Below are 15,091 nucleotides of genomic sequence, written 5' to 3'. Positions count from 1 at the left end.
ATCTATTTCCCATGAAGTGATGGGACTGGATGCCATGATCTTCGTTTTCTGAATGTTGAGCTTTAAGCCAACTTTTTCACTCTCCACTTTCACTTTCATCAAGAGGCTGTGCCCCAACCAGTAACACTGAAGAAGCTGAAGTTGAATGGTTCTATGAAGACCTATAAGACCTTTTAGAACTAAAACCCCAAAAAGATGTCCTTTTCATTATAGGGGACTGGAATGCAAAAGTACGAAGTCAAGAAACACCTGAAGTAACAGGAAAATTTGGCCTTGGAAAATGGAATGAAGCAGGGCAAAGACTAATAGAGTTTTGCCAAGAAAATGCACTGGTCATAACAAACACCCTCTTCCAACAACACAAGAGAAGACTCTATACATGGACATCACCAGATGGTCAACATCAAAATCAGATTGATTTTATTCTTTGCAGCCAAAGATGGAGAAGCTCTATACAGTCAGCAAAAACAACACCAGGAGCTGACTGTGGCTCAGACAATGAACTCCTTGTTGCCAAATTCAGACTGAAATTGAAGAAAGTAGGGAAAACCACTAGACCATTCAGACATGACCTAAATCAAATCCCTTATGATTATACAGTGGAAGTGAGAAATAGATGTAAGGGCCTAGATCTTTATTAGCGTGTGAATGCAATTGTGTGGTAGTTTGAGCATTCTTTAGCATTGCCTTTCTTTGGGATTGGAATGAAAACTCACTTTTTCCAGTCCTGTGGCCACTGCTGACTTTTCCAAATTTGCTGGCATATTGAGTGCAGCACTTTCACAGCATCATCTTTCAGGATTTGGAATAGCTGAACTGAAATTCTGTCACCTCCACTAGCTTTGTTCATAGTGATGCTTTCTAAGGCCAACTTTACTTCATATTCCAGGATGTCTGGCTCTAGGTCACACCATCCTGATTATCTGGGTCGTGAAGACCTTCTTTGTACAGTTCTTCTGTGTATTCTTGCCACCTCTTCTTAATACCTTCTGTTTCTGTTAGGTCCATACCATTTCTGTCCTTTATGGAGCCCATCTTTGCATGAAATGTCCCCTTGGTATCTCTAATTTTCTTGAATAGATCTCTAGTCTTTCCCATTCTGTTGTTTTCCTCTATTTCTTTGCATTGATCGCTGAAGAAGGGTTTCTTATCTCTTCTTGCTATTCTTTGGAACTCTGCATTTAGATGCTTATATCTTTCCTTTTCTCCTTTGCTTTTTGCTTCTCTTCTTTTCACAGCTATTTGTAAGGCCTCCCCAGACAGCCATTTTGCTTTTTGACATTTCTTTTACATGGGGATGGTTTTAATCCCTCTCTCCTGTACAATGTCACGAACCTCATTCCATAGTTCATCAGGCACTCTATGTATCAGATCTAGGCCCTTACATCTATTTCTCACTTCCACTGTATAATCATAAGGGATTTGATTTAGGTCATGTCTGAATGGTCTAGTGGTTTTCCCTACTTTCTTCAATTTCAGTCTGAATTTGGTAATAAGTTCATGATCTGAGCCACAGTCAGCTCCTGGTCTTGTTTTTGTTGACTGTATAGAGCTTCTCCATCTTTGGCTGCAAAGAATATAATCAATCTGATTTCGATGTTGACCATCTGGTGATGTCCATGTGTAGAGTCTTCTCTTGTGTTGTTGGAAGAGGATGTTTGTTATGACCAGTGCATTTTCTTGGCAAAATTCTATTAGTCTTTGCCCTGCTTCATTCCATATTACAAGGCCAAATTTTCCTGTTACTTCAGGTGTTTCTTGACTTCGTACTTTTGCATTCCAGTCCCCTATAATGAAAAGGACATCTTTTTGGGGTGTTAGTTCTAAAAGGTCTTATAGGTCTTCATAGAACCGTTCAACTTCAGCTTCTTCAGCATTACTGGTTGGGGCATAGACTTGGATTACTGTGATATTGAACGATTTGCCTTGGAAATGAACAGAGATCATTCTGGTTTTTTTTGAGATTGCATCCAAGTACTGCATTTTGGACTCTTTTTTTGACCATGATGGCTACTCCATTTCTGCTGATGGATTCCTGCCCTCAGTAGTAGATATAATGGTCATCTGAGTTAAATTCACCCATTCCAGTACATTTCAGTTTGCTGATTCCTAGAATGTCGACATTCACTCTTGCCATCTCTTGTTTGAGCACTTCCAATTTGCCTTGATTCATGGACCTGACATTCCAGGTTCCTATGCAATATTGTTCTTTACAGCATTGGACCTTGCTTCTACCACCAGTCACATCCACAGCTGGGTATTCGTTTTGCTTTGGCTCTATCCCTTCATTCTTTCAGGAGTTATTTCTCCACTGATCTCCAGTAGCATATTGGGCACCTACTGACCTGGGGAGTTCCTCTTTCAGTATCCTATCATTTTGCCTTTTCATACTGTTCATGGGGTTCTCAAGGCAAGAATACCAAAGTGGTTTGCCATTCCCTTCTCCAGTGGACCACATTCTGTCAGACCTCTCCACCATGACCCACCCATCTTGGTTTGCCCCAAGGGCATGGCTTAGTTTCACTGAGTAAGACAAGGCTGTGGTCTTAGTGTGATTAGATTGACTAGTTTTCTGTGATTGTGGTTTCAGTGTGTCTGCCCTCTGATGCCCTCTTGCACCACCTACCATCTTACTTGGGTTTCTCTTACCTTGGGCATGGGTATCTGTTCACGGCTGCTCCAGCAAAGCGCAGCCATTGCTCCTTACCTTGGACGAGGGATATCTCCTGACCACCGCCCTTCCTGACCTTCAAATGGGATAGCTCCTCTAGGCCCTCCTGCGCCCGCACAGCCACTGCTCCTTGGAAGTGGGGTTGGTCCTCCCAGCCACCGCCCCTGGCCTCAGGCATAGGGGTGTAGGGTAGCTCCTCCCAGCCACCGCCCCTGACTTCGTTCACAGGGTATTTCCTCTTAGCTGCTGCCCCTCACCTTGGACGCGGGGTAGCTCCTCCCGGCCGCCGCCCCTGACCTCAGACTCGGGTAGCTCTTCTTGGCCGTCCTGCGCCATTGCAACCTGGCACTCTGGGCCGCTGCCCCTCACCTCAGACGTGGGGTAGCTCCTCTCGGCCACGCTTAGTGGGCCAGTCGCCACCGCTGCTGCCTCACAGTTTGGTTAGTTTTCATTAAATATTTGGTTAGTTTTCATTAAATATTAAAATAAACTTTTCTTTTAACATATACCTACATATGTCACTGAATAATTTGTGATTATTATAAATCAAATAAAATTTACTGCCTATCCATTAAGAAATATTAACCACATTTTTAACCATGCACCTGGCAATATTCTATGTCCTCTGGGTTAAATAATGTATAAATTAGACTCTTTCCAAGAGCACAATATCTTGGCCAACAAGATATGACTCATGAATAAACAGTAAGCAAATACTAACATTTTGTGCTATACGAAAATGTCAGGGAAATAGGAAAAAGATATTGGAAAATAACTGAGGGAGTGATGGATGAGGGAATTTATTTGTATTTGTCACATGGATAATTGCTAATATTTACAGAAAACCTAAAGACCTAAAGCCCACAATGTCTACTATCTCACTTAATTTAGAAAGTAAGTACATGAAGTATTTAGGCAAAATATTAAGAGCAGCTAATTAGTAATGGAGACAGCAAGAAAAGCTAAGTGACTTCCTGGAAAGTAGATTATCAATGCAAGACAAAAGAAGGTTTTGAATCCAGGCAGGCTAACCCCAAGTCCAAGACTCTTTCCACCACAGAATGTAGATTCCTGTGTAGCATGTCATGCTTTTGAAAATGTTTCATATTTGTTTTATTTACTCTTACTAAGGCAGTTATTTTTTTCCTACTACTTAAGTTGCACCTATTTATTTAAATTTAACAGGGATAATACAAGTTTGCTCACACACTCCTAAACTCCAGGAGCTATGTCAACATCACTACTCTGTGTACTGATAGGATAGCAAATTCTCTCACCTTTCCTAGTTAGCCAGGATAATCATAAAAACAAATATATATTGAGAAGTCTAGTGCCTTCCAAATACTAAATTTATATATTTCGAAAAAAAAAAATATATTTTTTATTATGAAGGCAATAAACGGTCATATTCATTGTTTTTAAAATTGTTTCATAAGCTATAAATGCTATTCATATAAGCATCCAGGATCGTTATTACTAAGTTATGAGACTGAGCCATATTAACTCTGTATATCAGTCAAATAGCACAGTGCCTGGAATGTAGAAGGAACTTAATAAAAGCTTATTGATTAAAAACAAAGAACAAAAACAAAATAGACAATATTCAGCAAAAAAAAATAAGCTTATCAGAACTTCATCCCCCCCAAAATACCCATTATCCATAATCACATTCCAAAAAACACACTGTGTATCTATTGTGTTATAATTATTTGTGAATGGTTTCTTTGCAGTGTTGTTGTTCTGATGCTAAGGAAATTAATTAGCTAGTTTACACAGATTCTTTACTACATATCAAGAAATATATTGGGTTCTAGGATTACAAAAGTAAATAAGCCTATAAGAAAACTATATTTGAGGTTTAAACGTGGAAATTATTTTTAAAAAAAACTTAACTACATAAAGAAAAGTATTAGATAGTTTTTACATCTCTCATATAGTTTACAACTCTATATTTCCATAAATATCAAATTAAGTACATTCTATTCTCTTATGAATACCATAAAATTCTCCCAATCCCCTATCCTCTTTTTATCTAAATACAGTAATAATCTACTCATTTCTTTTTAACATATGTAGAAATACAATCATGGAATATTTAATATAGAAAAGACAGGATAATGAGCAGAGTAGTTACTCAAATATTTTTCTTCAATTACTAAGCAACTGAGAGAAGGAGGGAAGTGTATGCCTGTTATTTAAAGAATCCAGTAAGAGGACTTAATGTTTTCTACTAAATTGTAGACACAAATTCTCTGTGTGATCACAATTGGCTGCTTTCCTCCAATGCACCCTCGTACTTGAAGATTTTTATTGTCAAGATAAGAAAACATGGCTAAAACTGGTGAAAACTGAATTCTCACTAATAGTATGTTTTTAAAATTGCAAAAGCAATATATGCTGTTTGCAGAAAAAAATTAAAACAATCAGAAACATGTAAAATTTTTATGTGATTCTCACATCTCATCCCATCCTGTTCTCATATCCATTACTGTCATCTAACAAAAACCCATTTTTCTATGTATCAATTATTATTTTTATAATTTATATTATATTTATATCACATAACTATAGTCATTGATATCATTTTTAAGCAGACATGGCATCGTATTGTATGTATTGTACTATAAAGAGCTTGTTTCCTTAATCTAAAAACAATTTCTTGAGTTTGTGTCAGGGTTAAATGATGTCATGATTGAGAATATGGGTTCTGCCTTAAGGCAGATACAGGCTTGATTCCATACACCTATGTCATCTTGCACAATTGATTTATTCTGTGAGCTTCAGTTTCCTTCACAGTTAAAGCAATAAAAAATATTCTTTCCTAATAAAGTTGTAGTGAAAAATACTTGACACGATCTGAAATAATTACTACTATTATTTACACAACGAAATATTCTCGAGCATGGATATATAGGTTAAATAGCATTCCCTCCAAATTAATGTTCACCCAAAACCCCAGAATGTGACCTTATTCAGAAATTAAGTTAATGCTATAGATGTAATTAGTTAAAATAAGGTCATGCTTGATTAGAGTGGGCTCTAATCCAATGAAGGGTGTCCTTATAAGAAGAGAGGGATTTGGACACAGAGACCCACAGAAAGGAGAAACTCACAGGGGGAACACAATGTGCTGTGAACGACAGAGACTGGAAGAATGCATCTGCAAGCCAAGCATCGCCAGGAACCGCCAAAAGCTGAACGAGGCAAGGACTCTCCCCTAGCATCTTCAGAGTGAGCATGACCGCTTGCCAAAACCTTGACTTTGGACTTGAAGCTGCCTGAACTGTAAGGCAATACATTTCTGTTGTTTTAAGCCAGTCAGTTTCTGGTAAATTATGAAACTAACACAATGGCTGTATTTTTAGCCATTCTAAGATTGATACATTTAGAGTATCATTATTGTTTTGTGTGTTGTTCTGTACAGTGTTGTGGATATTTCTGTGACTGATTGCAGAAATATATTTGTTGTGCTAAGGATAAATATTATATTTAAATTTTTTGATAGCTACTGCCAAATTGCCCTATAAAAGGGTTGTATAAAATTATACTCTGGCGCCAGTGCCAGAGTATAAGACAGTGCCTTTCTCTATATTCTCACTAAAAATGGATAGTATCAATTTTTGCACATGAGAGCTGTGAAGGAGTATTTCACCACTTATTGTAACTCATCTGTACCTTAATTTCTCCCACTTATAAAATTGAGATAGTAATAGCATTTAATTTTTAAGGTGTGTGAGAATAAAAGTGTCAAATACTTAGAATAGTACCTAACATATAAAGAACAGCTGAATAAATGCTGATTTTTTCTATATTAGTATTATGATGATTGAAATGCTCAGGAAGAATAACCAGCTCAGAAACCAACATATCCTCCCTTTAAGAATTCTTTCAAATTCTTGGTGATTGTGAACATATCTTGTTCCAGATGATTCCAAGTCTATTTCTTAGCTAGTAGAGTTTTTCTTGATCTTGATCAAGCAGCTACAAAAGAGATGCCTTATCTCTCTGGTTGCCTCTGACTAACTGAACATCATGTAGAAGGAAATGGCAACCAGTCCAGTATTCTTGCCTGGGAAACCCCATGGACAGAGGAGCCTGGTGGGCTACAGTCCAAGAGTCACAAAAGATTCGGACACAACTTAGTGACCAAACAACAACTGATGGCCTACTTTTTCTTTATTTATCTTCCTCTACCCTTCCATTTTCTTCCTAACCTCTTCCTTTTTCTTTTTTCACTTTTTTTCCTTCCTTCCCTCCCTCCCTCCCTTTCTTTCTTTCTTTCAAAACACAGATTCAGAGAGGCAGCACTGTATTTTGAGTAAATATGTCTCCTCAAAGATATATGCTAGACATAGAATTAGAACAACAAAAAAAGATTAATGTCCAATCTCTGCCTTTAGTGAGCCCATTTAATTGGGACAAGCCATTTAATTACTTTGGATGGTAGTTTCATTATTTATTCATTCATCTATTTATTTCACAAATATTTCTTGAGAGCTTTCTGTGGGCTGATACATGAAGATAGAACAGTGACTAAGAGAGATGTAGCAATTGCCCCCATGGGACTTTAATTTCATTGTGAGAGATATTAAAATCTAAAAGTCAATGATTTCTTTATTGTGGTGATAAATCTACCCTAGGAAAGCAAAAAACCATGAAGCAGGGATGTCTATCTCAGGCTGAAAAGTCAACGAAAACTACTTTAAGAATGTGAGTCTGACATCTGAAATATGCCTAAGAATAATCCAGGCAAAATCAGAGCCAAGGAGAAGTTGTAAGCAGAGGGAACAAGGTATCTGAAGGGCTTGAGGCCAAGAGGTATACAGCTCATCACTGAGAATCTGAAAGATGTGTGTAGTTAGAAGAAGGAGAGTATTAAGTGAAATGAGAAGGGTGGGCAGGCAGGGGTTAGATATGCAGTTAATAAAATAGGTCAGCAATCTAACTCCTTAAAGTGTCTGACTCTTTGTGACCCCATGGACTACAGCCCACCAGGCTCCTCTGTCCATGGGATTCTCCAGGCAAGAATACTGGAGTGGGTTACCGTTCCCTTCTCCAGGGCATTGTCCCAACCCAGGGATCAAACCTGAGTCTTCCTGCGTTGCAGGCAGAATCTTTACTGTCTGAGAATAAGTTCATAGCAACGTTATCTAAAATCACACAAGTTGATAATGTTTGGGGAATTTCTCATTGTAATTCAGGGGTGGTGGGGGTGGCAAGACCAGAAGCAGGGAAACCATTAAGGAAAATCTTATAATGCTTGAGGAATAAAGTGATAACTTCTGAGTAACATGTGTGAGATGAGTCGTGTGCAGGAGACATCAAGGAAGAATTTATTGTTGTTGTTCAGTCGCTCAGGCATGTCCAACTCTTTGTGACCCCATGAACCACAGCATGCAGGCCTCCCTGTCCATCACCAACTCCCCGAGTCCACCCAAACCCATGTCCATTGAGTCAGTGATGCCATCCAACCATCTCATCCTCTGTCGTCCCCTTCTCCTCCTGCCCCCAATCTTTCCCAGCATCAGAGTCTTTTCAAATGAGTCAGCTCTTCACAATAGGTGGCCAAAGACACATCAGCAAATTGGGATTGCCCTTTCCATAGAGCAAGTTGCTCTACAGGAAAATGATGAGAGTGGTCATAGAAATGAAGAGTGGTCATAGAAATGATGTGTTGGGTTGGCCAAAAACTTGTTCAGGTTTTTCTGTAGGATGTTATGGAAAATGCCAAACAACTTTTTGGCTAACCCAATATTAAAGCAGAATAATTTGGTGGCAGAATAAAAATTCATTGCAGAATTAGACCTACCTTAGCTTATTCCAAGGATGCTGCTTCAGGCATTCATAATTTTTTCCCCACAATGGGTGATATTTTGATAATGATGCTTAACTGATAGTGTTGTTCTAAGACATCACGAAAGAGCACGTGCAAATTATTGGCTACAATAGAGACCACGGAATGGTTTTCTGTTAAATAACTTCCTTAGACATGGGCTTTAGTCCCTGGAAAACCACTCCTAGCCTCAGCTCAGCTTTTTGCTTTTTCTCCAGGATGGGCTGTACAGCGTACCCTACCTGGCAGACCCACACAGAGCTTCAACTCAGAGCAAGTGGCACATGGGAAGCAGAGATTACGTTGATCAGAATTTTGAAAGACACTTTGCTAGGATATGACCACGTGTCCTAATTTTCACGGGACAGCCTATTTTCATTGATTGCCTCGGTACCATTATTAGTCTCCTCCTCTTACTCTCAAAGTCTGGGTGATAAATTATATGACTATCCTACCCTTTAAGCCTTTTCATCATTTATGTTCTTTTCTTCTTTGGCATCTTTTTCTCTTACTCACATTTACCGTTTTTTTCTCTTTTTTTAATTTTGTATTGGGATATAGTTGATTAACAAATAATGCTGTGATGGTTTTAGGTGAACAGCAAAGGTACTCAGCCATGCATATACATGTATCCATTCTTCCCCAAACTCCCCTCCCATCCAGGCTGCCACATAACCTTGAACAGAGCTCCCTGTGCTATCCGGTAGGTCCTTCTTGGTTATCCATTTAAAATATAGCAGTGTGTACATGTATATCCCAAACTTCCTAGCTGTGCCTTCCCCCATTCTTCCACCCCGCAACCATATGTCCATTCTCTAAGTCTGTGAGTCTCTTTCTGTTTTGTAAGTAAGTTCATCTGCATCATTTCCTTTGAGATTCCACAAAGAAGGGATATCCTATGCTATTTCCCCTTCTCTGTCTGACTTACCTCATTGTGGCATGCTGTATGCCCATCCATGTTACTACAAATGGCATTATTTCATTCTTTTTAATGGCTGACATTTACTCTCTTTTCTATCACGCACTTCAATATCACTGTATTTTAAGTCCCTCTACTTTGATTTTTTCCTTTCTCTTCATCATTTCCTCCACACATTTTCCCTATAAAATAACTATCCCCACTTTCAGTTCTTCATTCCCTCTGATTCTATTTTCTTCCTCCCTTAATTCCCATCTTTTTCTGTCTCTGTATCTTCATCTCTGTGTTCCTCCTACATTCTCCTCCTTCTTGTCTCTTATTTCCATTTCTGTGCCAGTTTTAGTATTTCCATCTACATCACATACAGTGGAGTCTGGGAAAAGCATCCTTATGAGTGGACGTGTTTTCTCAGTTTACTTTTGGTTTGCAGATATGGTCCAGAAGACAGGTGGCCTCATAGGAGGATGAGTAATGACATGGAAATGATATATTTGTCTCAGCTTGCTAGCAACAGAGGAAAGTTTAAAATAGGATTTGAAAAGTAGGGGTGGCCCAAACCCAGAATAAATGGCCTCAAATCACTGATGGTTTTAAAATTTTATTTTGTTTGCCAAAGGGTTGGAGTGAGGTTACTCACACTTCACCGCAGGCTCACCCTCCTTCCGAAATGTAATCACAGAGCAGCACCATCATAAAAATAGAAACAGCTCATGCATCCATTTGTCACCCCTTAGGATACAGCTAATCAGAGCATCCCGGAGCCATAGCCAGGGAGCAGGGACATTAAAGCAAATTTGTTGGTGCCATACAACGATTGAGTTCAGGGTTAGAAGAGAGGGCAGGATGGGTTCTATGACTTGAGATGAGGCATATGACTCAGAAGGGTTTGCATCTTCCTAAAATGTTAACATGTATGACTCTAAGCTTACACTCTGACCTAGGAGTCAGGAAGGCGGGTGAATCTTCCTATCAGTAGATCATAGGACGGGGCTGCTGACTCCAGCTGCTTTCAGGTTTCCTGGAGAAAATAAGGGACCACCCAAGGGGACTTAGGTGATATTGGTAGCTCACATGTGAACCTGGGTTTGTCATTCTCGGTGATAACACGCTGCCTTATTTGTAATGAAGAACTACAGGCAAATATAGCCTGAGGCTCAAAGAATATTAGATTTAGGTCCTGGAAAAAGACTCAAGGACCTATATTAAGATTTCTCAAATTTTAACGTGCAAATAAATTACCTATGGATACTGTTAAAACTGCTAATTCTGATTCAGTGCTGAATCTCTGCAACTCTAACAAATCCCCAGGAGCTTCTGATTCTGCTTTTCTCTATAAAACACATTTTAAAGAGCAAGGACTTAAGATGCTTCCACCTTTTTATGCATGGGAGAAAGGATGACTTGCCCAGGATCCCCATATGCACTGCTGACAGAGGTGGAGTAGAAGGTTTTAACGTGCGTGTTGTATCATTCTCACTAGCGTGACCCCTAGAATCAGACAAGTTCAAGTGCAATACCAGTCACCCCCATGCTGCTGGTTTTATCCTCCCAGTTTCTTCATCTGTGAAATGAGATGGATAATGTCACTACTTCTTTAAATTCTTGTAAGAATTAAATGAGAAAATACATAATACATCGATTAGCATAGTGTCTGGTACATAGTAGATGTTTTCATAATATAATCTTCCTGTATCTTACTACATTCTGGTAAAACTATGATGAACAGAATTATCAAAAAATCACACCTAAAATTACTTGATACTAAAGGGAAGAGGACAGCATTACTCACAGACAACTCCCTCTTCTTTCTAAGCATTTAGCAACCAAATAAATACCCAAATTTCCAAATGAAAAGTTCCTGGTTCTAAGGACTATAATACAAGATTGTGTACACTGAACTACATACATGTCCAGCAGCCATCATTCATATCCTAGTTGTAACAAACTTGCATATTCATCATAACTTTATGACAGGGAGCAGTGTGCAAAGTAAGAGGTAACTTTTTTTTCTGATTTGCACAAAGGTCCCTTTGGATTAGCCTTGGTGCTGCCTTTACTAACCCTCTAGGTACACTCCCCAAAGGGATTTATTCTTTCATAAGCATCCTGCCTAGTCTTCCTTTCTCTTGGCTCCTTTATTTATCCTCAGAGACACAGGAAAGATCGTTTTTAAGATTTTTTATGAGTCAAATGGCCGTTGCTCTTCTTCACAAATCAAGGCAAAATCTAACTATTTCACCTGTTACCACTTTCTGCCACTCAGCTTTCAAAAGAACTTTCCTGAACCATACTTAATTATGAGACCAGTCTTAAAAACCCACTCACAAGTAAAATATTAAGGATGCCCTCCAGCTTACCTGTAGTATGAAGACAAAAGATCCATATCCACATTAATTATAGCATATATTGTACACAAATTATACATAAGTAATATTAGACTCTCAGTGAGGTTAATTTTCTCACTGAGATTATAGATAAATACTGGATAATGTCAGAAGATTTGGGGACCAAACAATATCAAAATTCTGCCCCAGGGCACAGAAAGATCTTCCTGTCAGTACTATTAAAACAAAACAACAGACCCCCAAATGAGTCACTGATGATAAGCCCCAGGTCACCAAACTGAAACATAATTACAGCTTCAGCTCTCTCAGAAATGGCATCTTCAACCAGTCAATTGGGAATCACCTGATCATCACTAGAGGGATCATCTGCCTTAAAGACTCCTGCCAACCCCTAAAGGAAAGTAACTTTGCACTAACGTTTTTGCCTTGAATAATTTCCTTGTTCTTCCTTCCTTTCTCCTGTTAAAAGTTACTCATTTTGTATACCTTCTCCAGGCTCCTTTCTCTCTACTAGATTGGAAGCTGCCCAATTTGAATTTATCTTTGCTCTAAAAAACTTTTAAAACTTTTAAAATGCCTCAGTTCTTATTTTAACACTACAATGCAACATAATGTTTCTATTAAATGTATATATATTTGCTACAAACTCCAGTGAAGAACTCTAGTAAACTGGACATTATAAGTGACTTTTTGCATCTGTCAACCAATATTTCATGGTCTCCACTACAGCGAATTCTTTCCACATAGTCTTTCGTTATGTTGCACGACAACATTGTGAATTAGGTGTTATTAGACAATGGCACCCCACTCCGGTACTTTTGCCTGGAAAATCCCATGGACAGAGGAGCCTGGTAGGCCACAGTCCATGGGGTCGCACAGAGTCAGACACGACTGGAGCGACTTAGCAGCAGCAGCAACACTTCACCAGGCTTCCCAGGTGGCTCCATGGTAAAGAATTCACCTGTCAATGTAGGAGACGCAGGTCTGATCCCTGAGCTGGGGAGATCCCCTGGAAAAAGAAATGGCAACCCACTCTAGTATTCTTGCCTGGAAAATCCCATGGACAGGGGAGCCTGGTGGGCTACAGTCTATGGGGTCACAAAAGAATCAGAGGAGCCTTAATGACTAAACAATGACAACATTTTACCACTAATGCAACAGTATTTCAGAGAGGTAAACCAGCTTGCTTACGATCACCAGCATGTAAGCTATAGAGTTGGAATCCCAAACCCAATCCGTAGAATCCTTCTCTATTGTATTATTATTTTTGCTAGATTAGGGCACCCTGGAGATTTGAAGAGACTCATCAGAGCCTGAATGGGTGGGTCACAGATGTTCCAACTTCTTCCCCACAGTCCTTGCCACCTGGTGCCACCTGGCCCTATGGTTCATTGCCAGGTGGAAAGGCCACCTCATTCCATAACCATCAGAGCTTGGAATGAAAGCAATGAAGTAGACAGCTGTCCTTTCCTGTGTTCTGTTTTCATTGCATTTGCTGCTGAGATAATCAGATGTTCCTTCCAAGTGATAATTTTTTGTTTGTTTACCCTGGAAATTTGATGCCTAAGCTAGGTTGTTCCTGGCAAGAAGAGAATTCAGCAGGGTAGTTGGTGACATCTGAGACTGGGGAGGAAAAATTGGCACCAAGAGGTGCATTCACAGCCAGCAATGAGCAGCAGGTAAGGTGCAGATTTTTCTAATACTCAAGAGTAGAAAAGTCCCAGATCTCAGACATTTACTCTGAAAATTTCAAGTTCTATTACCAAGAGCAGAGGAACCACCAGGCATAGACTCAGAAGATCTGTGAGCACCTCTCTTACCTTCTCTTGGTCTTCTCTCCTTCACCTGTAAAAGAGAAGGCTAACATAAATAATGATTCTATAATCATTAAATTGAAAATGCACTTGGTTTAAAACATAGATATTTATTAAATGTTTCTGTGTATCAGGCATTGGACTAGTTGCATCAGAGACAGTGGAGAATAATGGTAACTCTTCACCTAGAGGTTATAGTCTTCTGAACATCACAGTAATGGACAATTAATATTTGTATTATAATGTGATAGTAGAGATACTATTAGAATTCTTCTTGAAACTCATTGCATTCTGCTTTTAGGAGGCTATAATCTCCTCATTTTCTCCTAATTCACTGATCTCATCATATTTTCCAAACACAAAATATCTTTAAAATGGCCTAAAAGTTTGTAAAAGTTCTGGTCCTATTATCTGTTATTATTCTCTTCTTCACTGAGTCCACTATGATCACATGATCAAATAATGCTAAACATGCTCTCCTGTTTAGCATTCTTGTCTTCTACTAGAAATGCTCTTACTCTCAGAATCTGCATGGGATATCTTTGCACCTCAGCTTTGTGTTCTAATTTCACTTTATCAGCATGTCCTTCCCCAACAACACTACTTTAAAAATGCAGCTCTCTTCCCACCATTATCACCCACCCCTTGCATTACTTTTCCCTGATTCAATAGGCACCGCATAAGATACTTCCCTGGTGGCACAGCTGTTAAAGAATCTGCCTGCAATGCAGGAGACTGGGGTTCGATCCCTGGGTCAGGAAGATCCTCTGGAGAAGGAAATGGCAATTCACTCCAGTATTCTTGCCAGGGAAACCCCATGGACAGACAAGCCTGGCAGATTACAGCCCAAAGGGTTGTAAAATAGAACAATTTGGAAACTAAATCACAAGACACTTTATGTAACATAATAACAATCCTATAGTCAACTAATAACTACAAATTCTTGCTCAATAAGGAGAGGGGTCTTCACCTGATTCCATTTAGAGATGTATCTCCAAATACTGGTATAGGTATTGGCATATAGTAGGTGTTTGATAAATACCAAATGCAGATAGGGATGGATGGATGAATGAAAGAATGAGTATAGGGTTTTAACAGGAGGCCCACATTTTGTCCTAGGTTATTAGGAACTGTAAGGTTTTTGTTTAGCTATCAGAAAAGTTATATAGCTTTATAGTGTTTTAATAACCTCAATTATAATTTAATTATTATTACCATTATTAGAGTTAGTAGGTTGATGTGGAGTCTGCTTTAAGTAAGTAGATTGAGTCGATTTCATACAGACTGCATTTCCCACCTCCCCCCACAATCATAGTATAAATCATTCATTGTGATAAAATGAATTTCCTTCAGTGGAGAAAAATACCTTTTCCTCTCCTATGTATATTATGCACCACCAAATGGGGCTCTTAAATACATTTGATAGAACAACAGAAATATGCAGCATCTTAATACAAGCTAGCAAAAGTTTATTAACATTTGCATATATTATAGATTCTCTCTTGCGCA

General features: G+C 38.9%; 1 long non-coding RNA gene across 1 annotated transcript in view; it reads right to left on the bottom strand.

Moving 5' to 3' along the window:
* Window positions 1–15,091, bottom strand: part of LOC147367886 (uncharacterized) — a 62,993-nt gene that overhangs the window by 9,522 nt on the left and 38,380 nt on the right. Inside the window, exon 2 of the long non-coding RNA XR_015169340.1 lies at window positions 13,589–13,613. This is a non-coding gene — a long non-coding RNA (uncharacterized LOC147367886). The remainder of the gene's footprint in view (window positions 1–13,588; window positions 13,614–15,091) is intronic.

The sequence above is a fragment of the Bos grunniens genome, chromosome 8 (assembly GCF_055505025.1).
Source record: "Bos grunniens cultivar Pamir isolate PY7600 chromosome 8, Bosgru_T2T1.0, whole genome shotgun sequence".
Taxonomy (NCBI): Eukaryota; Metazoa; Chordata; class Mammalia; order Artiodactyla; family Bovidae; genus Bos; species Bos grunniens.
This window is presented reverse-complemented; position numbering and strand designations above follow the sequence as displayed.